Below are 26,903 nucleotides of genomic sequence, written 5' to 3' on the forward strand. Positions count from 1 at the left end.
CTCAGAAAGGAGTTCTTAAAATGGAGGCCTGGAACTCTCAACACCTTAATTCATCTAGAGATACCTTTCCTTCCATTGCTCAGTGGCCTGGCTTGCCATGCTGACAGAAGATAAGTGAAAAAGGAGTACACGTCATATGTATGATTTTAGAAATTTAAATATGAAGATTCTTGGAACTCCTATAGGAGGGGACAAACTCAGGCTGTTACAAACCTCAGCCTCTCTCCTAAACATGCCAGACTTTTGTTCCACAGGTCTCCGGTGTAATTTTGGTATTCCTATACATCATAATCTACTTGGCATGTAATCCCTCTCAGGGCTGGATGCATAGCAAAGGAGGGTGTGTTTGCTTGTTCAAGAACAGGATGATTCTCTAAGAAGAGGGGGGAGGTCTAGTGTAAAATGTGAATAGACCCTCAGATCTCTTCAGAGATCTGATCTCTTCAGAGCAGGAACAATCTGTATCATCTCTTTGGAAAGCACATGACACAACAGGATCTCAGTTGTTTGCTGGGACCACAGCAAGTCAGTAATTGTACAGTCATGTTCAGGGGATACAGGAGACATGTTTTATTAGCTCCACCCAATGTGCAATTGTAATCATCATTGCTCCTTTGCAAATTTGTGTTGACAGATTTTAATTGGAACAGATTTTTCTGGCAAATCCCCATCATGTTGTAATTAATTAGTTTTCAGGATCTGCTCCAGTGCCAGAGCATTGGACCATGTCTGCCATGCTTCTGTGGTGAGTGAGAGAAAGGGAGATCTGGTTTTGTCTCACTTTCTGCAGATGACAGGATTTCCCCAAAAGAGCTCAGCTTTGCTGACCTGAAAGGAGAAGCACAAATACAATAAACCCCAATATGTTCAGCTATTGAGAGCTGCCTTCCTTATGGTGCTCCCCTCAGAAATCTCAAACCCTGCCCATACAGAGCAATACAGCAATACCCACTGATAAACCTTGAATTGTCTGTGCAGTCTCCAGGCTTTGGGCCACTCTGGAGGTCTAGAGCACTCTCTGGCATAGTGTTCACCCATCAGATAGAATAGCATGGCACTTCCAGTACCAGAAATTGATACCTCAGCATCACACTCCTTATCATGGTGCTGGCTTCAGCTCTGGGGGCTTGTAGAGATGCAGAGGAAGACAATGCAGGTCAGTGATCTTCAGCCTGTGGAGCAGATATATTGTGTGATGCAGGATCCCACATGTGAAAGTTCTGAACATTCTTCATCCTTATTAGAAAATTGATTTAGAGTCTTGAGGAAGGAAAAGGTTGAAAGATTCTATCTAACAGAATGGAAGCAACACAGATCTCTGTTCCTGTTCCTACCAAACCTGATCAGAACTCTCCCTCCAGCAATAATTCAAATTACATTTGATCATGGTTATGCCTAATCTAAGTAATGAGTAAAGATCTGTGATTATTTAAAATTTGCATTGTTCATTAAAGTAAGATGCTATGGTGCCAATAAGAGATTTTATCAAAGGGCCTTTTACTTTTCCTTTTTAATTCACAGACCAAAAAGGAAGCCCTGTTTACAGCTTAGAAAACAGAAAAGTAGAAAAAAAGGATGAGCAAAAAGGTATTTAAAAATTTATTTCAAATGCAGGTTCAGTTGTCATCCTTCCATCAAAGGATCTCAGAACTTCTTTAAACTCTTGATAACTACGCCATGACTTACCTTTCCTGTAGGCATTGTTAAGTCCTTGAGGAGCTGTGGTGAAGGCAGTGCAGGGATTTTCACTCAAGGTCATTCTGTATGTGAGGAGCAGGGATGGAGGGATGGACAGACTATTCTCTAGATATACTTTGGAGGAGCATTCAGCTACCATGGTAATGTGTGTGAGAGGAGAGAGAGGCAGAGCACCTGTGAACTTCACCACAAGAAGGTATCCTGGCACCTCAGGCAACACAAAACTAATTCCTGATCCCACACAAAGAATTAGAAATACCAAATCATGAGGTTGTCTTGCAATAAAATCATGTTTTCTCTGCCATGTGCTCACTGCCTGTTCAAATCAGGCATTCTGATTTGTCTGAGCTTCTAAATAATTATATTGTTTTGATTTTTAATCAACTTCTCACCCCCAAAATCTCTTTCAATAGGGACTGAACATATTTGTGCAATATTAGTGTAAGTTATAACGGGCAAATGTTACTGTCAGAATGGTATTATAAAATATGGGTTAGTTCATGTGGACATATGAAAGAGTGAGCTTTGATTTCAGATCACTAATATCAGCTCCACTCATACCTCTGAAAATGAAAAACTTGGAAATCAGGAACCTCAGCTTCTACTGGCTTGGAATTTTACTTACCATTTGGTTTTTTATGAGAAAACATGAGAAAATGTTCATTTTTGTCCAGATCGCCTGTGAAAATCTCAGAGGTAAAGAAGAAACAGTGCCAGTGCTGAAACATCTTCAAAGCTAAAATGTATGTTTGAAGTTTAAAAAAAAAAAAATCACAATGCCCTAAATTCAGCCACTTATTTTTAATAAGAACACTTAATAAAATATGTTTTTTCTTGTTTTGCAAATATAAAACAATATAGTTTTGCAATTAAAAATGGCAGCAAGCTGAAGACAAGATTTGAAGCCATTTATGACAACTGAGAGATAAAAGCCTTTGCAAGGCCAGCAGAAAATCCTGCTGGAAGAGACTTGGCTATCCAAGTCCCCAAGCATCCAAAGCCTTCATCAGAAGGGTGTAATTGATCAAATTGGAAGATGAAGGGTAAATAAATTGTGCTTTTTACCAGCACAATTCCTTCCCTCGTCCTCAAGAATTTATCATTTTGCTAATTACATGCCTTCAATTAACATCTGCAATATAGAAAGTGATTTTATGTGCATCCAATCCAACAAAAGCAGCTTTTCTGGGAAAAAAAATCTGTTTTCACATTTTGGTTTATGTAACTTCCATCTAAGAATCCCAAAGACATGTAGAAAAGAGTTGCTTTACAGCTGTCTCCTATACTTTCATTGCCCACATAACAGCACTTTCTGCCAGTTATGCAAAGGATTCAGCACTCAGGGCAACAGCACAAATCCAGGTGTAATGTTTTTCTGCTCACCTGCAGATCACAGAACATCATGTTCCCTTATCCAGAGGTGTCAACCTGCTAAAAAATGGCTTTTTCTCAGTGCAAGCTGATGCCACTGAGTGCTGAAGGCTGAGACCTGCCCACAACATGTGGAGGGTGAAACAAGTTGTCCCAGAGTAATTCTGATCTTTGCCTCAGGGGATGTTGTGAAAGGGACTTATTCTCACTTCTCCTCCAAGTGGGCTCCCCACCCATCCTCCTGACAGCTCAACTTGAAAGGGCTCATCTGCAGGAAACTATTAAACTGATGATTATTCTTGTGGTTTATGCATTGATACAAAAATGTTTCATTGCAAAAAGGAAAAAAAAAATCTGTGGTAATTTTCATAATAACTTTTTCTTCCTCTTAAATAAACTTGGGCAGGATCCCAATGAAGATGGTTGACTGTGTTGGATGATTAAAGGATAGATCTTTTTCAGCATAAGAGATTTGTGAACATTGTGTAAATATGCATTTAAGCAATTGAAGGATCGTGCTTCATAGCATAGGCAAATTCATGGACATCTGTGTGGGATAAGGACTAGATCAGGCAAAAGGAGTGTTAGAAGTCAATGCAGAACACTTTCTGCCTGGGCTTCACCGATGTCAAACACAGCTGGGGCATTTTGCTGAGATCTCCCTGGAACCAATGTTATCTCACCTCATCAAAAAGCTGTGCATTGTTTGTGTTTTCCCAAGATTTTTCCAGGGGAATAGCCAGCCAGCAAGGTTAAACTGAAAAATTGGGAACTTCTCCCAAGAGGAGAGAAGGTGGGAGAATGTTTGGGAATGTGTTTGGCAGTGTTTGAAGTGTGGCAGTGGTGCACAGTCAGAGGCAGGATGCTCTTAGAGGGTAAAAAGGTGGTCCTTTCACCAAGCACTTTTGGCTTGAAAAAAAGAGCTGATTCCAAACTGGACCTCTTTGGTCTAAGAAATGAACTGGGCCCCTCCCAGGAATTTCCCTGGAAGATTCCCACCTATCTGCAAGCCAGAAGTCAGAGAGAGCCAGAGATCAGTCAGTACCTCACCCTTAGTCCTGTTTCCTACTCCTCCTGTTAAGGAGTGAACTGGCTCTGAGACTGTTCCCAGATGAGTTCAGGTGACAGCTGAAAGGGTGTTTGACAGTGCCTTTAGCAGTATTAGACTGACAGGTACAGCAGGCAGATGGGAAATCACTGACTGGACCAACGAGTTCTCAGAAGCTCCTTGTGACCTCATTTCCCTCTCCTGATATCCTGTTGGTTGTTCCTTTTCTTCTCCCACCTGCAAAAATAGGGATCTGCCCATTTATGTGGGAATCATTCCCTAGCAAATTACTTGGGAGTAGATTGGGGTTCCACTCAGGAGGAATCCTGTTAGTCTGGAAGAAGTGTGCAACACACATAATCCATATGTTTTGTGTTGACTTGAACCCTGATCTTTGCTTTCCCTCTGCTCCTCTTGGTGTACAGATCCCACAGGTGCTGGCAACAGGATGACACTGGCATAAGTGATCCACTGCTGACACTGAATAGTGGGAGTGATCCCACACTGGTGATGTAGGAGCCACCTGTATGTTCACAGTTTGTGATAACTGGGAGTGGGGCTGCAGCCCAGCCTCATCCCAGTGGGTACAGCTGTGAAAAGCAGGTGAGCAGCGTTGAAGGTAATGGGACAGGGAGTGCCCAGGTGCACTGACCAACCACCAAAGGGAACAGAGGGCACACAGGTGCAATGCGCGAACATGAGGGGTATAAAAGGTTGGGCTAAAGAACAAAAAGGGCAGATCCTTACAGCCTTCTGAAGTGACATGGTATTACTCTGTATGGGTTGATGCTCAAAGCCTTCTGAAATTGTATGGAGATACTCTGTGTGTTGTGGCCATCTTGTCTGTAACATATGCTGTGACAACTACCCAGGAGCTCTGGGCAACGTGGGAATTGACAAGATGGTTTCTGTGGAAATAAACTCTCCTGGCAGGAGTTTGTGGTCCCTGCAGAGGCTGATCAAAGCATCATTTGGGTGATAAATGAAACAGCCAGCAGCTGTCTTGCTGCTAGCCCTGTCCCCTTGCACACTGGCTGACCTTTCCAAGGACTTCCAAGGAAAGGATGAAACAATCTGGTGATTTGCCTTTCTAGTAATGTGTAATCTTTTTTATGTTTTGAGGTTAAAGTGCCAGTGTGTAGAAAATCTGTGTGAAACCTTTTTGTGTTAGTTTGCTCTTTTCAGAGCTGAACTCCCTCCTTTGATTAGGGAAAGAAAATGCTTAAGAAGTTTCAGGGTCAGGACTGTGCTTGGGGATAAGCAGTTGAACCACAAGAAGGTAGAGCTTGACAACCACATTTGCATTGTAAGAGTGCTCAAGAGGCCCTGAGATTCAGCAGCTCACTCAGCCAGAGTCTTAAAAGAAAGGAAGCTTAAAAATCAGACAGAACCCTACAGCAAGGTCTCCTAAATGTCATGTGAGTGTCCAGCATTCACAGACACCATGTAATAAAGAAATAAATATTATCAATATGGTTATGGAGCTGTTGTTGTGCTTGAAAAATTAATACTGCTCACATCACACTTAGAAGTATTCTGCAATACTAGGAATCATTTGTTGCTCCCGATGGCTAGGTTTTTTTTCTGTTTGAGTTGGGGCAATTGAAAAGAGCTTGCAAATTCAGTTTGGGCTGTAAGTCACAACCTATTTTCACTGAACCAGTTTACAAGTCTCTGATATATATCTTACTGTTAACTTATTGATAAAACCCATAGTGCTTGAGGTGCATTTTTTTGTTTTCTTCTCTCCAAGCCAAAGAGCTCCCTAGGAAAGTGTTGCCAGATAAATTACTAATGTGTGTCTTGCAGAGACAATTTCAGGAATGTTCCAATTCCTGTTTTCCTTTTTTTGTCTTCTCAGTAGGTTTGTCAAAAGATGACTTGAAGAGGTGGAGTCTGAGATAAAAGAGAATATAAATCAGATTATGAAAGTATATGCAGGGGCCTTTCCTTAACTGTTCCAATGCTTTAATATATTTAACCCCAGGAAGTAACTTGATGGGTAAACCTTACATCATACTCAGAACCAGTAATTTTGCCTGAATCCCATGTTGAAAAGGGGAATTATCCACTCTAAAACTTTATCCTCATCATCTGACTTGCATTTTAAGAGGTAATTAATCTTTTCCTTAGTCTGCCTCCAACAAAGGTGTCACCTGTTGTGTAGTTTAAGGGCTGTGTAGAGATGACTCAGAGCAATAAGCTCTTTCTCTTGCAATTCTTTAGAAAGGGGATTTTCTTGACACTCATCCCACCAATTAAAACTCCACTCCAGCAGAATGTGGTAGGGTTCTGCCATCTTTATATTTCCAGATTGGTTTCCTAAGAAAGTGAGAAATATGACATTACATGCTCCATATGTCTGTTTTTCTCTGTCACGCCCCCTTGCCCCCCCTGCCTGCACAACAGTGTTAAAATCTGCTGATTTATTTTAACCACAAGTGAAAGAGTGGAGTGCTCTTTCCAAAAATATCGAGCTGCTAGAAATGTCATGGAAATCAGAGGCTGCATAACGTCAGACAATTTACAGCAGAAACTTACTCTTGTTAGACAGCAAAGAAATTTAGCCTTAGATGTTCATCTGTAGGAAACCAGGCTTCACTAGTTCTGCTGCTCCTAGAAATACGTGTTTGTATTATGGAGAACAATTATGTCCAGAGATCACATTTTCCTATCATGCTTGTGTTTAAAAGTTAATTCCAACTGTCAACACTTCAATTTGCAGCCAGAAACCAGGAGTGCTAAGACCTCCTCTCAACATCAATCTACCCCAAATCCTGGTGGGTGTTTCTTTGTTTTTGGCTACAACACTGTGCAGGTTTTCATACAATTTTTGTCGTTCACAGCCTTAGTCTAGTTCTGAAAGAGCCATTTTGCACTGTCATCCCCTGCTTTGGATAGCTAACTTCCTCCTGGAAAGCTTTTCAATGCCTTTCCAGGAATGGCAGGGGAATTATGCACGTTGTGTTTGGCTACTTGGCTTATTAGTTCTAGAAACTTAGACTTATATGGCTCTAGTACTTTCACTAAATTCCAGGTTTTAAAAGTTCTTTCAGCTATGTCTCCAAATGGAATCCTCGGCTTTTCTTGTCATGTAGGGCACTGAAAAAAAATTCAGGTTCTCTCTGTTAATTCAAAGAAAGCCAGAGGAAGGATTTTGTCCAAGCAGACGCTGTGACAAAATGGAACAGACAAATCATGTTAGACCCTATCTAACATAATTTTGATTCAGGCTTTGTCTGTTTTCTCAAAGCTGGCATACTGTCTGGTTAAACATCCTATTATGTGCCCGTGCAATGGTGAATTTGTTCTCTATCAAAAGTATTGTTTATAGGAAACCTAGTAGTGATCATCAAGGTTGGTAGAATCATGGTCTTACCAGGCTTTTCTTCAGTTACATCTCTGTAAGGCTTTCACTCTAAGGAGTGACTCCTGGCACTGCAGAGAGAAAAGTGGTTTGCATCCACCAAGCTCAAATCTGTCCTTGTCCAAAGTCAGTGAACCTTGTCCAGTGCTTCACAATAACTTCTTGGTCCCTTCTGAGCCACATGTCTATATGTCTCTCTATAACTCTGAGATATGAGAATTACCTTATTTGCTTATTTCAGGTAGTTTTTGCATGAAAAAAGCTACAGATTGTGTGGTACCCAGTAACAGTCACCATGTTTTTTTCATTAAGGATGTTTCATCTTGGGGCTTGGAATGAGTGAAAGGTTTCCCTGGAGAGTGTTCAGGGAGCACCTCAGCATGCTCCTACTTTCTTAATGGCAGGGGTTGCTGCAACAAGCTGCTTCTAGAGATGCACTGAGATTTTTCTGAAGGAATTAGCTAGTCCTGTCCCAAGGGGATCCCAAGGGAAAGCACCACAGACAACTGAAGAAACAGGATCTGAGAGTAAACCAGGGAGCTCAGCTATTTGGCAGCGTAGATGTTCCTACTGCTGTTATTTTCAAACCAAATCTGTTCTGTGTTGTGGAGCAGTGGGAGATGACTCTGGGCACGCTGCTCCCGTTCACAGCAGGGCTGTCTTGTAAGTACAGCAAAGGGAATTTTAAGTGATCTGCAGGATTATTCAGTTAATTTTTGGTGAGGACAGCTGGGTGACTTAGGTCCTCTCAGCAGGGAGCAATGTATGATTTTACTCTGCCAGTAAGACAGGCACTTTGCACTCATGGTGAGACTCTGCAGTGATTCTATGACTGTGTTTCCAAGAGACTGCAGAAAAATGGTAGGGAATAGAAGGGTTTTTGCAATGATGCAGGAGATGTACAGATGGGACTTTTACTGACAAAATATTCCTTGGGATTGAGCTGAAATCAGATGTCATCATGGAGACATCTTGATCTGTAAACTTCATCTTTGAACTGAAGAGGTTATTTCGCCCCAAGTGCACCGGGGTTCACAAAGAAATTGTACAGGAAATGTCTTAAACATAATCAAGTTGTTTTCACTCAAAGCCACAGCAAGTGGACTTCTACCTCACTGACTTCTCATCCCCTCACACAATTAAATGCTCTCTCCATCCCTTCTTAAGGGAGAGAGATCCTGGCAATTGAATTTCCTTTTGATTGCATGTGCAATGCACTAAATGACTATTAGAAAATTAGGGGCTAGATTAAGGATTTAGGACATTAGAATGCTCATAACCAGCATGACTTTGTGGCAAATTCAAATGCAGCATCATGCCAAACAGTTGGGACCTGCTCCCTTGGTCCATGTCATAACACAGGGCATGCCCTTATCTTTTATTTGGAGATGTGGGGCTGAAAAAACATACCCTGCTGTCTCACACAGCAACATGAGTGCCCTGAGAGCTTACTGAACAGTGATGCTATACATTAAAGCCAGCAAAAACCTCACAGAAGAATTCCAGCCTCATGGGAAATATTATACACAAGGATGTTTGAGAACTAGGGCTGAAGGGTTTAGTTTGATGTCTTAATTGGGACCTGATGCACAGCTGCCACTGGGTTTCTTTGCTCCCTAATGTTCATTTCTTTTGCTTGGCAGATACACTGCAGACAAGCAAGCCTTCAAAAACTGAGGAAATACGTTCTAGGTGAGGGTCTAACAGGTTACATCCCAGAAACCTCTGAAGGATGCGCACAGTTAAACAGACTTTCCCACTGAGCTATTAGTAGTCTAAAGTCAGGCAGAGTTTTCTTTGGATGAGACATACATTTCTCCTGATCTCCAGGCCCAGTCCAAGAAGACTTGGGTAAATTTTTTCTCCTTTTACAGAGTTCTGTGACCTGCAGATTTATAGTTGCTTCAGAGAAATGAGTGCCAAAATGACCATGGCATATTGGGAAATTCCATTCCACTGAGAGAGTGCAGATTTTTCAGGAGATGGTCAGAGCTGGTCCAAGACTTTGAAGAGAACACAATCAACTTGAATGCCAACTTCTTTATTTCCTTCCCCCCTCCCCCTGCCTTTTTCCAGAAAGTCTAGGAATTCATTTTCAGAGTTCCTTATGTCTACATGATGATGATACAGGAAGAAATACAGAGAATTCCTTGTGTTTGCCATTAGTGAAAAATTGTTTGCATCATGAATGATCAATATCTGTCATATGAGAGAGGGTTTTTCAAGGCTGGCTTTCAATCTTCCTTCAAAATGCTTCTCCTTGCCAGATTCACCACTGAGCCCGGCACCATGTGGATGTCTGAATGATAAATATGGAGTGTGGAAATTCACCTGCTCCAAAGTCATTGTGTCTAAGTGACAAGTGAATGCAAAAAGGGACATTGTCAGACAGAATAAACCTTCAAAATGGAAAAGCAAAGCACAGAATTTAAGGGAAAATCTCTTTGCCTATGAGTTCGACTTACCCTAGAGAGATTCTCTGCCTGCAGACTCAACATCTGGCTGCACTAAAATGTTGGTTTGGGGCCATTTTAGAAGTTGTCATCCTCACATTTTGTATTTCCACAGAAACATTCTTCTGTCTTGACTATTTTGGTTTTACTGCTTCCTGGGGTCATATTTTCCCATATGACTTGTGGCCTGGTCTCCTCCTGGTTCCTCAGTGACAAAAAGGAGATCAGAGCTTGGGCATACACCAAGTCTCCCCACAGTACTCTTGGCTTTGTGTCCCTTGGAGCAGTTTCATTCACCCAAGAAGTAGTGATATTTGCTTTTGCCTTTGCTACCACAAAAAAAAAATACCACCCAGAGTAAGTCTTCTCCAAAAGAACCAGACTGTTTTATGAAGTCCTAGAAATATGGACCTGAAAATGCCAGCTGGCTTAATCAGCTGGAGTTTTCTCTAAATCTATTTTCTTCTTCTATACCATATCTATAGTAATGTGTCCAGCCTCAGTCTCTGTTTCTTGGCATCCTGTTGTAATGGGAAAAAGAAATTTACCAGAACACACTCTCCAAAGCACGGAATTTCTTTTAAATTTATTCTTTTAATAAAGTCAGAGATGAAAATTTGGGGAAACAATGGTGAAACATGTCCAAAAAATCAAACCATGGAGCAGGCTGAGATGCTGAGATCCAGCTGTGAAATTCCACAATGGATCTCCTCTCAGAGATCTGCCAGAGAGAGGAGCTGGGCTTACAGCTACTTACAGCCTCAAGTTAACTCTACACTGAAATTTGGCACAAAAGGAAAAATGTCCCTTTTTCTTGCATTTCTAGCATTTTCCCAGCAGGGACCAGTGGCCAGTAGCCAGGTTTCAAAGAGAGCTATGATTGATGGGTGAATATGTAATTGGGAAAATATCTTGCTGCTTCCTCATGTCTAATTCCCACTGCTTGTGAAGGCTGTATCTCAAAGTGCTGCTGGGAATAAACAAATGAGTTTCCTTTCTTGGACATGTTGGTGCTTATGAGATGGACAGTTCAATGTGAAATGACTTCATGCTCATTAAGTGCTGATTTGACATTTGTATACAGAGGTACATAAACAGAGCTTCCCAAATAACCAGAATTCATAAAGACTCATTGTTAGCAGGGGAAAATAATGGCTTCCAGAGATCAGGTCTGCTGTGGGTGGAGATCCATCTAAGTCCTGGACAGTCCTCCTGGTGTCACTGAAAGTGGGTCTTTCTGGATTCCTGCTGTGGCTAACTCTCCAGTGAGGGCACATCCTCCTGGCACAATGCAGGGGGGTGTTTGAATATTGTTTGCCAGTGACAGAAAATGGTTGATATGTAAAGGATAGTTCTGCTGCCTTCTGCAATTGTTTTTGCTGTGAGGTTAAGATTTCTATAAGGTTGGGCAGTATTTTGTACATCAGGATTCTACAGGGATGGCATCAGCAGGGATGAGTGAAGCACCTGAACATCTGAATGAGTGGTAAAAGACAGAACCCAGGAGCAAGGAAAACTTTCTTGATGCCCGTCTATTTTTTGAGGGCAGTTGGTTGATGGGTTGTCTCTTGCTAAAAGGAATAAATTTGGATGATTCCCCCCAAATCATTACATCTTCCATTACTTTAAATGAAACGTCAAAACCGTTTGAATAAATGAAAAAACAGTAGTGTCAGAAAGGAGCTATTAAGGACTTTCCCCCCCCATTCTGATTTCACTATTTCTGCAGTGAGTATTTGGACATGCAATTTCTTTTTAACCTTCAGATTCATTGAGTGCCAATGATTGGTTGCAAAGCAAGAAAATGTTCAGATAGCCAGTGTTTTGCAGATGTTATCCATTGTTGGTGATGCTGTCTTGAGGTTAACTACAAAATAATAAAAAAGCAACCTCAGAGAGAGTCAGAGAGCCCTTGGGAATGGTAATGCAGAGCAGAGCCTTTCACCCCAAGGTCAGCAGGTCAAACCCATTCCAGATTGGGAGTGACCAGCAGTGATTACATGTCTGCTCTCAGATTCACAGAGAGGAGTTGCAAAATGTTACTTTTATTAGTGCTACTGGAAGGCCATTCATGCACCTATATTTCAAATCCTGCTGGTCTGTGTGATTCTAGTTTGACAAAATGGCAATGAATGAATACTTTATAAATGTCCACAAATATAGGCTTATTTACAGTACAAAAATCATCAGAGTTGTCATCATTTGCCATTTTGTAGGCCAGTGCAGTAGAAAGATCAAGGATGCAATTGACTACAATTAAGGACTTTATTCTTGCCCTTGGGGTCAAACTCAGAGCATTCACAGCTCCTGCCACAAAGCTAAGTCACTCTTCCTGGGTATTTCACTAGACATATTTATCATCAAAAAGTGTCCAAGCATCTTAACTCAAGGCAAATTAAACTGCACACAGATGGAAAGAGCAAATGCAATAAATGGATTAAAAGAGAAGACCAAGAAAAAGCAGTTAAAAAATTTGAAAAGCTGATAACAAGAAAAACTCATCAGACTCTCTAAGTCTGTAAAGGACAGTACTGACACACACACTCACCTTCCACAAGAAGCATAGCTGCAGGCAGTACATTAGACATGTGGAAGGAGTACTGCATGAAGTCAAAGAAAATCTAAGATTCTCTTCCTCTGCCATAAATCATAGTGCATGGGGATTTTTTTCCCCAAGAAAAGGTGGAAGATTGATTTTTTTCACTGTAGGGCTGCATAAATTAGCTTCTGATTTTCAAGAAATGTCCCTGTCTCTGAATTACGTGACACGCGTTATATTGTCACTTTCAACATGGGCAGTAATACCTAAACCTACTCCATCTCATGACCCTGCTCTCTTCTCTTGTGCCCATCCCTTCTCCCTGATTACTACTTTTCAAGTAATTTCTCCTAAGCAGCTTCTTTCTTGCTTTTCAACAGAAATTTGAGGTTGTGAAAGATATTAACTTCTCTGAGGTGGCAGATGAATGAAATTAACTCCCACCATGGCCACAGATTTAGGAGGCCAAATATTTTGGTCTCATTAAATGTACCCATACCATACAAAGCAACACTACATAGATATCCTGAGTATAGCACTGGTATTCTAATAAGTGATGTGATTGGATCAGACTAATTAATCTATCTAGACCCTAAGTATGATGCTGACTTTGCACCACAATGGGATCTGGTTTTGGGGATTGTGCATTGCTCATTACCTACAGGAAACAACATAAGATGAGGGAGAAATTAGTATGAAGGAAGAAAGCATAAAAAGTAATAAAGGTTGAGGTGAAGATACGAGTTTCAGAAGGAAAAGAAGTGGGATTGCAGAGCACAGATGACATGGAAATCATAGGCTGCACTGAACCAGGAATTAGGAAATCTATTGGTCTTTCTGCCATAAAATAGGTGGTGCTGATGGGCCATGCTGTATGGTCAGTCCTCTCTTTGGAAACATTACTGTAGGGCCCAGAACTGCAGTAAGGTTGTCAGCTTTGTAAGAATTCCTACGCCAGTGTTTGTGAGCTCTTCCTACTGCACATCCTGACCAAATACTGAGCACAAACTTTCATGGTTTGCAACAAGCAGAACAGTGATGGAATTGTTTTCTAACATAATTTTCATTGTAAAGAAAAAGAAACGGTCTTTCTCCATCTCAAGGGTTAAAGTAATTCTCTTGAAGATAGTGGTGCTCTAACAGTAGGAGCCTTGAGTCTGTGCCTAAACCACCTGCCTTTATTAATTATTCTCATCTATCACGTCTATGAGGACAGTCTCTAAGGGCAACTTGTTAGTTTTTGGTACAGACTAATATGATTAATGAGCATCTCCAGCCTAACTAGTGGACCTCTCCCAAATTAATTTCATCCACTTCTTCACCTCTGCATAAGCCCCACTGTAAGCCAAGCTTCACTATGGCCTGCAGTTTGCACTAGGCAATGCTCTGAAACCTTTAGGGACTTTCAGGTGGTTTCTGTCAAAGTTGGCTTTCTTTGAAGCCACACCAGCTAGGAGCTGGCTGTGCCACAGCAATGGTATAAAATAAATTGTTTAGGAGTAATGTATTTCCCTTCCTGATCTAAAATGAATTGGGTTTCTCCAGATCTTCAGAGCAGTGGATCCATCTCTGCCATGACACTGGGCAGAATGCGTTGTGCAGGCACAGAAGAGCCTTGGCTAGACACTTGGTGTTTAGCCTGACTTTGTCTCGTCCTGTTTCCTGGCACACCCAACCTGCAGCTCTGTTGAATCAGCCATGGGAACCCTGCCCTTTCTCACAAGCCCTGGAAGCCAGTGCTTCCTCTGAAAATCTGGCAGGACAAAGCAGTTATGCCCATGTGGCTGTTTCACTGCTCCAGACCCAGCTTTGCTTAACTTCCCTTCCTCTGCTGCAGAAAGGACAGCTGTTTAAAGAGCTTTTTTAAATCTTGAATTTAAAGAAGCACAGGCAAGGTAGAAACAAGATTACAAGGTCACAGAGGTGAGGGGAGTTGAACCCACTGAGAATGAAGGAAATGTAAGTTCAGAGCTGGTGCTCTGGGCTGATGACCCTGCTCTGCGAGCTGTGTGACACAGGGCTGCCCAAGAGCACCTTGATTTCCCTTCCCAGCTCTCAGGAGCTGGAGCTGTGAAGATTTAGATGTTTTCTTACTGGATGTTACTCAGCCCTGTGGTTCTTTGCTTTCTGACAGAGGGCTCCTATGGGCCCTAGTAAATGTAGGAAGCAAAATCTTTTGGAGGGCTGCTCCTTTGTGGATGTTTACTGTAATAGATGGGGGTTTTAGCTTAGGACTGGATCTGCACTGTATGGGAATAGTTGTGTTTGGTTGTTTTGTTGTTTTTGGGGTTTTTTTTCCTTTAAGGTTTAGAAACAGATCAAGGAATATTTGAATACTCCTTAGCAGGAAGACGCGCTCTGCTTGGATGAGAAATCTCATGAAAACATTTCTGTTTACACAGGAGGTGGAGGACAAACGAAAGCCTTAATTTGTGTCTCAGCTAATGATAAAATGTATCTGAACTGAGAATTACGTGTTAAGTGATGACTAGCTGTGGTGACTTTCTCCACAGTAGTACATTCTCCCTTACCTGTCCATTGGATTAAACTCTTCGTAAAGAGAAAAATTCAATTTAGGAGAACAGCAATCCTCCAAGAATTTGAACTAATGCTTTTCTTTTAAATTTCATGAGTTCTGCAGAAAGAAGTCCCTCTGAGCCCAACATGGAGAAGATATCATTAGAGAAATGAAAATTAGTGGAAGTGAGTGCTACAATAAAATTATATTGCATAACCATAAAACTTGATGCTGCCATGTCTGTTCAAAGGCTTGTCCGCTCTCCTGAAACTCTTTAAAAGAGAAGATATTCAATTAAATTGAAGGTTATGTCAATAATCTTCTGGTTATGCACTGCTCTCCCCATTCTGATTACACTAACCTTGCTTCAGAAGGGAGCTAGAGAAATTAATTCTTGACATAATATAAGAGAGGAAATCTTGTGTAGCTGAGGTCAGGATGACCTGATGAGTTCCTTCCCCCACCCAATAAACATTCATTTTATGGTCAGAGGGAACTAAGCCTTGGGTGGATCCCAAAGATGCAAATGGAAAACAATACCCCAGCACCTCAGGCTGGGCCCTTGAGAGATTTTTGGTTTTTAAAAACAACAGAACTTGATTAGCACTTTCTGGCTTTGAGAGCCTATGGCTGTTGGTGATTGATTTCTCTGGGCAACCTGACATCTCTACTGTAAATTCCTGTTCATGAATGGGTACAGCTGGTATCTACAGAGTGTAATTCAATACTATAAACTAACTATTTTACTGATACAGGTCTTCTTTTGAAAGCTTCCCAAAGGTTTAAAAAAAGGTTTTATTGCCTACTTGAGTAGGCAATATTATGTCCTTTTCTTCTGGTCTAATATATCTGGCAGAGATAGCTCCATTTCTCCTCATTGCAAATTGGTAAACACCCTCTCCTTTGCAAGAAAACTGCTGGAGGTGTTCCTTTTTGTGTCTTTGAGTGACCAGCTCTCCATATTTTCACCTTTTCCCAAAAAAATATTTTTAATAATTGGGTTATTATTTCTCTGAATCATGATGATGTTGAGGGACAGGGCTTTTAAGCTGTTAAGAATTTAATTTTTTTCCCCTTCTCTTCCCAAGTATTTGGATAAATTTGAGCTGGAATTATTCTCCTTTTAATTCTTAATACACCAGAAGTTCCATAGTCCCTCAAGTGCTGTGGGAAATGATAATCTCTTTATTTTCTGAGGAAATGGCAGCAGCAGTTTTCTGCCAGAGCTGAGAGATGTCTCATTTTACAGAGCAGCTTCTTTGGGGCTCTCGTGATCCCCTGCCTGTAGGACAGACCCATTAACAGAAAGGCTACAGCCAAGGATCAGCACATTGAAGGTCTCCAGCCTCAGCAGAGACCCCCAGGAATCTGGGCAGATTTCCATTGGAACCTTGCCGTGGAATCAATAAAATTTCATTAAACCAATGCTGTGCCAAATGTAGCATATAAGGCTCAATGAAAAAAAAATTGCTGGCTCTCATAGTTTTCCCAGTACAATTCTCTGGCCTATACTTTCTATTTCTACTGCCTCCTTGCCCTTCCTAGTAAAATTAGCTATTTCAGACAACAGCTGTAAACAAAAGGACAGCTAAACCATTACCCAAAAACCTCTAACTACTGCAGTGAACCCAAGTAATTCACAAATAATTTAAAAAAAATTATAGCTTGAACAAATTTTTCAAATTTAACATAGTTTTCAGTTATCAATTGCAGACTTCTCTGCACTACTATTTTTAGGAAATATCAGGCTATGATAGTTTTCTTTTTATAACTTGTAGTGCTAAAAGTGGTTGTGGAATATTCTGTCTTTAAAGGATGACTGCTGCTTTGGGACATCCCATCACAGTCCTTATTTGTGTTAGCAGCCTTAGAAAAACCAGTGAAGCCACAAATATTAATAGCAGAAATGCAGGTATAGAAGGATGAAAAAGGTATGAGAAGAACCATATTGCTCTGAATCAAGAGAACATTCTTTACAAAGGGGAGAGAAAGGGCTGGCTCTTCTCTGAGCCAGCATCTATTTTCCCAAAATAGATCATCTGATCTATAAACTATCTAAACTTTCTCTTATTAACAGCATGGTATAATTGCTTTACTCTACAGCAACCACACCATCAAAACCCCTTACTAGATTCCATGACTGGAAGCTGTAACTTGTCAAACTCAGTCTAAAAATAAAATGCAGAACTTCAGTTTTGCAAGTACTTGCAGAACTGGAATAATGTATCTGAAAGCATTGGGAATTATCTCTAGTTTGGTGGATGGGTGCTAGGATTGCAATGCTTTGGTTTTTTTCTCTCAATTCAGATAAAAATTATAATTATAGTGCAAGAAATCTGAAATGACATGGAATTTTTATTTGGCTGGTGCTTTGTAGAAAAGGCAGATTAGAACAGTCTCTTCTAAATTAAAGATTTAAAGTCTATGAAATGTTCACAGCACCCATGTTATGCAAACTGTTGATTCTTACATTTACTAAAGCCCTGGGGGAATTCAGTCATAACATTTCCTCACCTATTTGCTGAAAGGATCACTATGATCACACCGAGAGAGGTATATAGGGATAAAATAAGAAAGAAGATATAATGCACGAAAAGAAGCAATAATTATTTTCCCCCTGAGTTTAACTGAATAAAAGCAGTGGATTTTTTTTTTTTTTTTTAAACCAGTAGATATTTTTACAAATAGACTTAAAATATTTATTTTTGGATTTGTGGCTCCAACAGCTGCAGCTGAAACCAGAAATCAGCAAAGCCCCTTGTTTTTATTGGCGCTGAAGTGGCTTGTTGAAAATGGATTGGATTACGGGGATCAATCAGCAGCAGGTCGAGGATGCGGAGGGAACTCTGCCAATGCAGCGGGCTGCCAGGAGCAGTGAAAATCCTTGGGCTAGTGGCAAGTCCTAATGTACTGGAAAATCCATTGTTTTATAAAGAGCTTTGGAGATAGGAAGAAGATTGAGTTGCAGAAGAATGCAGAAATAACAATATTACTATCCCAAGTTCCTGTTGTTCCTTTGCACGTGACTGAAAAGAAAACAAATTCCTTGGAGATGCTGCCTGAGTGTAAGGCTAGGCAGTGCCAAGAGAGGATCAGGAATAGGACAGATGCTAAATCATGACCTTCCCCAAGTCATAATTTAGGAAACAGAACATTTCTGAATTTCAATAGCAGTCAGTTAGAAATTTGCAAGCTGCTGTATGGGTCTGTCCTGGACAGTTCTGGATTCTCCCAGAATGGTGTTGATTGTTGTTGCTTTCTGTTAAATGAGCTGAATAATCTTGCCATTGTTCTGGAGATAGTCAGTTCAAAAAATATTAAGCCTTGGTTAATGTTGGGATGAGTTGACACTGCTTTGTGTCCCCAGTTACACAGTAGATTCATTACACAACTTGCTGGAAACATTACCAAATAGACTAAAATCACAGTAATTAATAACTTCTGCATTCAACTGTGATGGTTCTGTCATATATTAATTAGCCCCCTCATTGAGCTGAAGATACCTCACAGCCATCTGACTTCTAAAGCCTCACAGGGCAGAGAGATGGTCATGGATCCTGCCTGGCCTTGTTGACTTAGGAATCAGATTTTCTAGATGAAAGACAGGCATTTGCTGACCTACACTCCTGAGTATTTGGGAATATTGACCTCCAGCTGGATACTGAATAGAACAGTAGTTTGCAATTCCAAGAAATGTTTGCAGCATGTGGCTTGTTCTCTTGAACTTTGGTCACATGGCGAGGTAACACAGATGTTTCCCCCAAATATCATCATTATTAAAAACAGGTAGCTCTGGTAGAAGCACAGAGGAGGAATGGATCTATCTGATGACAACATCTATTCTGGTGTCAGTGGCAGGATATGGTTCCCATGAGACTGTGTGTCAGATATCAAATCAATTCTGTGCTTGAATTTGGCCAAACGTCTGGCATGAAAGGATTAGAAAATCCACTTAACGAGCATAGTTTATAACAACAATAAAAGTTTTCCAAACTTGGAAGCCTAATGAAAATCCACATAACAATCTAAGAAAAGCTGAACAGTGGAAAAAGTGAGGCATTTGAACATTCTCTCTCTTTCTCTGCTGGGCTCTGGTACTCTTGGTGGGACTGACTCTTAGATGTGGAAGAGCTGCAGTTCCCTGTAGAGAAATGTTCTCCTTGTCTGCTTGCAAGAGACCAGATTTTACATTGTAATACCAGGCAGAGAAGAGAAATTTTCAGAGGCTTGTTAATTCTGGTTTGAAATAGCAAACTCTTTGTGAAAGAATTTGGGAAGTAAGGCTTTTAGGGACAAATGGAAGTTTTTACTTCACAATGTCATATCAGTGCTGACTCTTAAAACCTTGTAGGATATAAGTTTTTTTAAATATATATATATATAAAAAAGTTACTTTGAAAGGAAGATGTGGAATCTTTCTCTCTCAGATCTGAAGGCTTCTGAACATATTCCTCTCCAGAATAAAGTTCCAGCAGACTGCAAGATAGTTTTTGTTCCTTTCCTTATTTTTTCTATCACTCAGCTGCTTTTTATGCTATATTTGGGACATAGATGTTAGATGATTTGGGAAAGGAATGTCTATTTCTAGTTGCTCACTGGAATGCCTGAAACACTTTTAAACATTTTTGGACAGTAAAATAATATAATGTAGTTCAGACATCTTGGGATAGAAGGTTTAGAGTAGAGGAGATTATTTCTACTTTCCGTAATGTCAGTTTTCTAAGGCTGTGATATCAGTGTCTCACCCAAAAATACAAAATATACACAGGACTGTGTTCTGTTGCTTGCTAAGTGGAGGATAACCAGAAAATTGTTCTTTTCCAAGGTTTTGTGGTAATGCCGCCAGAAAGAAGGTCATTGTAAGGGATCTGTGTGCTGCTTTTGGAGGACTGTCTCTCAGACCATATTTCATTTGAGCTGCTTTCTCATCCCAAATGCTCAGGGACATTTTCTGGAAGGGACTCACTTTCAAACAGTGAAGTACCTCACATACCCTCCTATGATAAAGTGCAGAAACAGTGAAGTCTGTCGGCTGCCAGGATTGACTAATCATTTATTTTTCATATTCATAATACACTGTGGGCATCACTGGCTGTCAGAAAATGGAGCAGGACTTCACAGGTCAAAGCAAAAATCTTGCTTCTTGAGCTGGCAGAAGTGCTAATTTGTTGTCCCTCAGAAAGGAGTTAGGAATGCAAAGGATATTCTGTTTTAGGCCCTGACTGAGCCACCTGTCAGGGTGTAGTAAACAGCCAAACCCTATTTACACCTACTGATGAGAAAACATCATGTACTTGTATCCCATTTAGAAAGCTGCAACCAGTGTATGTGGATTTCATCAGTTACTATTTTTCCCCTTTGCATTTCAGGCCTGAATAACTGAACAGCAGAGTGATTTGGCCATCCTTCTGAAAGAGACTGTGAACATGTAAAATACATATACATATTATTTTAATTTTGCAAACAAAGGCCACTTTATGTTTAAAGATTTAATTCACAACGTTTCAGATGGAAACACAACTTTTCTATGTGTGGTGGACAAATAGTGTTTTAAGTGACTCTTCAATGGCTCCCATGACATCCTTTTAAACAATCAGAGACACAATAAACTGGTTATTTAGATGAAGAAGCTTCTTGTTGAAGAAATAGATCAACAGGATTTAATGGAAAATGTCACTAATTTTTACTTCAGAGTCGACACTGATGATGTGACTGGAAACTTGATAGTTCCTAGGTTGGATTCTCAAGCATCTGACATATTCACATGCAAGATATTCATCTTTGGTCTGACACAAGTCTTCCTTTCTGCATTTCCCCCCTCTGTCCTAGGACTCAGGTTTAACCAGCAGAAATCTACCTAACTTGCATTTCATATTTATCTTGCTCCAAATAAAGAGTCAGCATTGTTTACAGAGGCCAGTTGATAAAATGTGTTTACCAGGGCATTTGAAAGAATAAAGACCCTGGAGATTTCATGATGGTGAAGACTTTGTGTGACTGGGATGTGCCCACAATTTTTCATATTCTTTCCTAGATGATGGAAGCCTCTGGTTTTCAAATTTAATGAAAACAAAGTACAACTATGTCCATGTCTGAATCTCCTGCACCCACCTCCCATACTCTTCTCAGCACTAAAAGGCTGTCAGTCACTTTGGGATTTCCCCCTGCAGCAAAACTATGTGCCAGCTGTGAGGAGATCCTCATGTCCAAAACAACATGGTGCAACAGCTTCTGGAGGGGAGAACAGCCTCTGCTGTTTGCCCTTTAAGGTTTAACTGATGTATCAACCCACCTATTTGTGTTTTCAGGGATTTAGCCTAGGATGAATTTGTCTGCTAAATTCCTCTAGAAGCCATGAACAGACACATGGTGAATCTGTACATTGCTGTGGATCTGCTGCACGTCTGTAGAGAAGCCAGAGACCCTGTGTCCTTAGCAGGATTTCCTACATGACAGGCTGAAACATAGGAAAAATCCATAGTCTGGGTCCCTTTCCTGTTTTTTCTCCCTTGAAACATTAAAAACATTGAAGTAATAAGGTCAGATGGGATGGTCACACAGGAGCTAAGAACATGAGGAGTTCAGTTTGCAGTCCCTACCCTGAACTGAGCATCTCCACAGGAATGACAAGACTTTTGTTGTTGCTCCCTGCAAATGAGCTTTGCTGGTTCCTTTTCACTTGGCAGCTAAGGGAATTCTGAGGTTCTAGGATTTTTCATTTTAAGATGTATATTTTAACTGTTCACTCATATAAAACACAAACCTGGATGGAAAGAAAAACATTGCAATCTATTATTTACTCTGTTAATTGTTTCAGACAGCCAGCAGAGAACTCATATAGAGGGAGAACCAATCTAAATCACTTTTATGAGCAGAGATAGTCGGTAGGGAATTTTGGTTTTACTGTGCTGCAGTTGGATATTTGGTATCAGACTTCCTAAATGGACTTAATCTCAGATTATGGTTCTCCGTGGAGCCATTTGGGTCGCTTTGTAATTGCCCAGCTTTCCACACTTCAGGTGATGAGAAGGACGTGCACAGGAACAGCATTCTTGTACTCATTTGGTTAAAAGAGTACAAGAATGGAGGAGGTGCCAGTTTGCAAGGACTGGGGTTAGGAAGAAAGACCAAAGCACACAAAATCATACATTTCTAGAAGTCCTGATATCCCTGGGAACAGGGATATGCACTATGAAGTTGTGTTTCCTCTGGATGTATCACTGTGGTCTGATTGGTTTAATTACAACGGTGACTTCCTCTTTTAAAACTATCACTCCTAAGGCATGGACAGGAAGGATGGATCATAAAGCAAATTTTTTAGCTGACTGTGATCAGCTAGCCTCAAGATTTATTCCTAGGAAAGGATGTCAGCAAGTGAGGCTGCAACCAGAAGGAACACCCAGGTACCTGCTTTGCAATATAGCTTTATTCCTGTGGCTTAGAAACTTTGCTGGACCCTAAAGTTTTCTTCAGGGAGACAAACAAAAAACACCAGAGGAAAACAAACAAACAAACAAAATATAAAACCTGAAATAACAATGGAAAAAAAACAAAGCAGAGTTTTGATCATGATTTCCAGTAAAACCTACAAAGAACATGAAGTTCATCTATACAGGCAAGAATTAAGAAGAGATAAATCCTTTTGGCCCTGTAATTCAGATGGAAGCTGTATATGGAGTTTTATTTTAATTTAGCTTTAAGGATGTAGCTCTCTAAATGATCAGGTTTTCTTTCTTTTCTTTTTCTTGTGTCACATGATGTCCATGAACTTGAGAAATGGTTAAGGAGGCTGTAAGCCAAGCACCAGTGATGTTAGATTTGTTTTCACATGGACCAAAATAGACCAAGGAAAAGAACTAAACAAACTTGCCCTTTGCAGAAGTTGGGAGGCTCCTCCTTGATGTTTAATAGTGGTGTGCATGGGCATCATGCAATTCACTTGAGTTTAATGGGATGAAGAAAAAAACCTAGGGACTGACGTTGGAGGGTGATCTATCAACCTGTTCCTGTCACTCACCTGGCTGTACACACAGTTCTCAAGGATAAACATCTCCAAAAGGGTTTGGGCAAGTTAGCAGAGGAGAACTTCAGCACAGACTGTTCAACACGATGTGTCCAAAGGCAGCTTTTGCTTAAGAAGAGCATGAATTACTGCTTTCTGAGGACTGGAAGGGCAGAAGAAAAACGTTACAGTAGTTGGCTTATTCTGCTTGTTTGAGCACTGACTACTGGCTGCTATAAAGGCAGAGCACTGGCCCAAAGGACCTCTTTTTGTGACTCAGTATAGTGGCTCATATCTTCTGTATTTGGCCTCTGTAAGATTTTCTGGCTGACTTAGAAGGTTGGGTATTTTTGAATAAGAAAGCATATGTGGGCATGTTGCCACTTGTTTAACAGAAATAAGGAAAAAAACCCCTCAGTTAATTTCATTCCAGTTTTTTCTAAGTGAAACTTTTGCTGACTGAATACTTTCAAATTAAATTTGTTGGACTTGAATGTTAGAAAAATTAATATGGAAGAAAATTGATGTCTGAGATGGATTAAATACATTGTTCATTGTTAGTGTTTTCAACGAAGCTAAAAAAGCAGTTAGCACTCTCTTGTCACCTCTGTGAATAAGGAATATTTAGGTAGTATATGTTCTATAATTAAACATATTAATAGAATTTTATCTGTTAATATATATTAAAGCATATTGCATGCATTAAAAATACATGAATTTATGTGGTTAGGTAAATCACAATGGCAACTGCATGGTTTATTCCTGTGTAAAGGGTGTTCTCACACCAGACAGAACTTCAGGATTTCCCTGCTGCTACACTGCAGGTTTTACAATACTTCCAAAGAGTGATCTATATTTTTGGAGGGAAGGTTTCTGAGTCTTGTCCTCAGCAGTGTGTGGATGTTACATTGCCACTGAGTTGTGGACAAGAGCTCCATGGAAGGCTGTTTGCTGGGTAGGATACAACCTCTGCAGTGAGTCTGTAAACCAATAGCTGAGGGGCAGTGCAAGGGGAAGGATCTCTCCATACATTCCCTTTTCCACTCTTCTCTGAACACCCACTGCCAGATGCATCTTGTGCTGGGTGGACTTTTGCTTTGACCTGCTATGGCTGTCTCTGTGTTTTGCTGCAATCCATGAAAAGTATGATTGCAAGTGAGGTAGTGTTGTTCCTATACAGCTCTTGGAATGGCAAACCTGTCAGCAATTTTTAAAGCAAAATTTTTACAGAAACCTTTTGAATTTCATTCTGTTTTGGAAGAAAATGAGTCCCCAGTTCAGTCTGTGAAGTCACTCAATCACTCAGCACTTGGATGAGGAGAGCCTTCCAGAGCACATTGCAAAAAGCACTAGCAGAGAGCTGGCTACTCGTTTGTGTTTCACACCTCCTTAATTACCCACCTGTGTTCCTTTTATTATCAAAGCTTGAATAGGATTGCTCATAAAACAGAGGCCAAGAGGAAATTGCTGGTTTGCTTGGATTGCATCAGCAGCATAAAGTGGAATAATTTAATATCAGAACACTCTGCCCTTTTCATTTTCATTTACCTTTGTCCTTTCCCTGCCACTGTGGATCCTGCCCGCCCAACACCTACAATACACTGAGCAGCACAAACCTGTTGCTTTTTCTCAGTCTAATCTGTATGTAGACTTCATACAGATTGCCACTTCAGTCTCATGAGTGACTGGAAAATTGGTGAGAGCTCTCTTCAGCTGTAAGGAACTGCCCATGCAACCCTTGTCAGTCAAGCTGCTCTGTGAGAGAGATTTGAACAAAAGCACATCTTGGATTAGGAGGTGTGGGGAGTGTCCAGTCCACCCTGGTCAGGAGCGCCTTCATTCTTAGCAGTTTATTTCTAGACGTGGAAGAGTTTGCAAGACCTGTGGAGTTCCTAAGCAGTGTGTGAAACATAGGTGTGAGAATGCATGCAGTCACTCCTTCTTGCAAAACCAAAGTTGTATCTCAAGTATGTAGCAATGAAATGACAACTTTTTCCCCACTGTGCATGTTCTACTCAGTTCAGGGGATTTTTTGGGTGCATCTCTTCCCTCATTTGGATGATTCATTTTGTGTTGCTTTCACTCATCATTTTTGACATTTCCATTTATCTGGAACTTCAGCTTTTTGATATCTTCACTGAGGGCAAGCCCCTGACATTATGGAAAACTTGCTTCATGATCTGTGTTAGTTAAAAACAGATTGTGCCTCGCACATGGCTTTCAATGACATCCTATGAGTTTGTGATTCAAGGGTGGCACAGTAATGTGGATTTTCCAACGGATAAGGTGGAAATATCCATGCACTCCCTCTATAAATGATTTGCCAGTGACCTCTTTTCAAGAAATAGACAAAAACTTTTTTTTTTTTGTTCTTCCACATCTGTGCTAAATTAGACCTAAACATTATTGGGAAATACTATCATGGATTCTGGTCAAGTTCAGAGGCACAACAAAGACAGGCTCACAGGTATGATTTCCTTTCATAAGCAATCTAAAAGTAAAACCTTCTTACATTTTTGATGACTTGTCCTTTACCCAGCTTCCCTTCTGAAAGTAGTGCTTTGGTTATTCCATGTTTGTTTGGAAGAAAGTGGTGCTTTGGTTATTCCATGTTTGTTTGGAAAGTTGTTTTCTACTTTGGTTTTTGCTCCTGTTTTTCTTGCCCGAACTGCTGTATTCAGTAATAGGTCAGGGAGGGAACACAGGAATTCAGGCCATGCCCTCACTGGAAGAAAACATTGTGTACCTCCTTGGGGTTCACTGTCATGAGGTACCTGGCCTGAGGTGAAAACCTTGTGGAGACAAGTTTGTTGTGTGAGCAAGTGTGAGCAGGCCACAATAAAGGTTATGGGGAGAAGCTAGAATTTGCCTCTCATCACCTACTTTTACGACCTCTGCTCCATCTTCTCTGGTTTTGTCATTTTGTTTCCCATACCATCCAACCCAAAAAGACATGAGCCTCTTCCCTCATTGAAAAAAGCCTCTCTGGCTGTGACAAAACACTTGTGCAGCATAAATTCTTGCAGTTCTTCCCTTTGATACTTTTGCTTTTGGTAAAGCCAATGCTTTTCCTTCTCAGCTGACATCCTTGCAAAATTATCTGAGGTGCAGCCTAAGTGCTTAAAATGGTGACTGATTTTCAACACAATGACATAAATGCCAGATTGCATCAGTCTAGGTAGCTGAAAAGGTCAGATTTTGTGGTTTTTAATTGTATAGTTGAACAGATTCCTTACATATGGCTCCTTCATTGAGCATCTTCTACTTCCTGCTGTGAACGGTTCGACTTGATGACCTTAAAGGTCTTTTCCAACTTAAATGATTCTATGATTTTATGAAAGGCGGAACAAGGGGTCTGGCAAATTGTGAAGAACAAAGCTCTGGTAATGGAAGATGGAGATAAGATTATGACTCTGTGCAGGTTTTGGCAGGTTTGTGTCATTCTATCCATGGAGGGCAAAGGAAGAAAATCACAAACATGCAGTGACAGGGAAAATGTTTTCTCTCTCAGACTCTTCCTGTGCTATTCTTCTTGTCCATTTTAACCTCCTACTTTCTTGAAACAAAAAAGATGGAAACAGATAAGAAGTGCCTTCAATTAAGTCTGATTCTTTCTTCACCTTAAAGAGGAATCCAGGAAGCTCTCCACAGCCTTCTTTCTCTCTTTGAAGTGTTGACATATCATCCTCCTGCCATTAAAATATAATGGGCTAGCAGTGGGCGTGCTGGGATTTGACACCCAGTGGGGAACCACACCTAATCCTGCATCATCACCTGATCCGGTTTGGCTTATTTTCCCAAGACACTGTCCCCATTTTCACCATTCAAAGAGAAGTGGGGGAGGACCAGAGAATTATTGTGAAAGACTCAGTCCAAGCCCGTCAGTCTCCACAAAGGTGTCACAGAA

At 40.7% G+C, this 26,903-nt stretch overlaps 1 long non-coding RNA gene across 2 annotated transcripts; it reads right to left on the reverse strand.

Moving 5' to 3' along the window:
* Window positions 1–447: 447 nt before the first annotated feature.
* On the reverse strand, window positions 448–3,307 carry LOC135305306 (uncharacterized). 2 transcript variants are annotated; one of them, XR_010366525.1, is made up of 3 exons: window positions 3,082–3,307; window positions 1,081–1,172; window positions 448–828 (listed from the first exon to the last, which is right to left on the reverse strand). It is a non-coding gene; the product is annotated as an uncharacterized LOC135305306 (long non-coding RNA). The 2 variants fall into 2 exon arrangements; XR_010366524.1 differs by lacking the exon at window positions 3,082–3,307 and adding an exon at window positions 1,687–2,271.
* Window positions 3,308–26,903: the final 23,596 nt, after the last annotated feature.

This window comes from Passer domesticus, chromosome 7 (assembly GCF_036417665.1).
Source record: "Passer domesticus isolate bPasDom1 chromosome 7, bPasDom1.hap1, whole genome shotgun sequence".
NCBI classification, from domain to species: Eukaryota; Metazoa; Chordata; class Aves; order Passeriformes; family Passeridae; genus Passer; species Passer domesticus.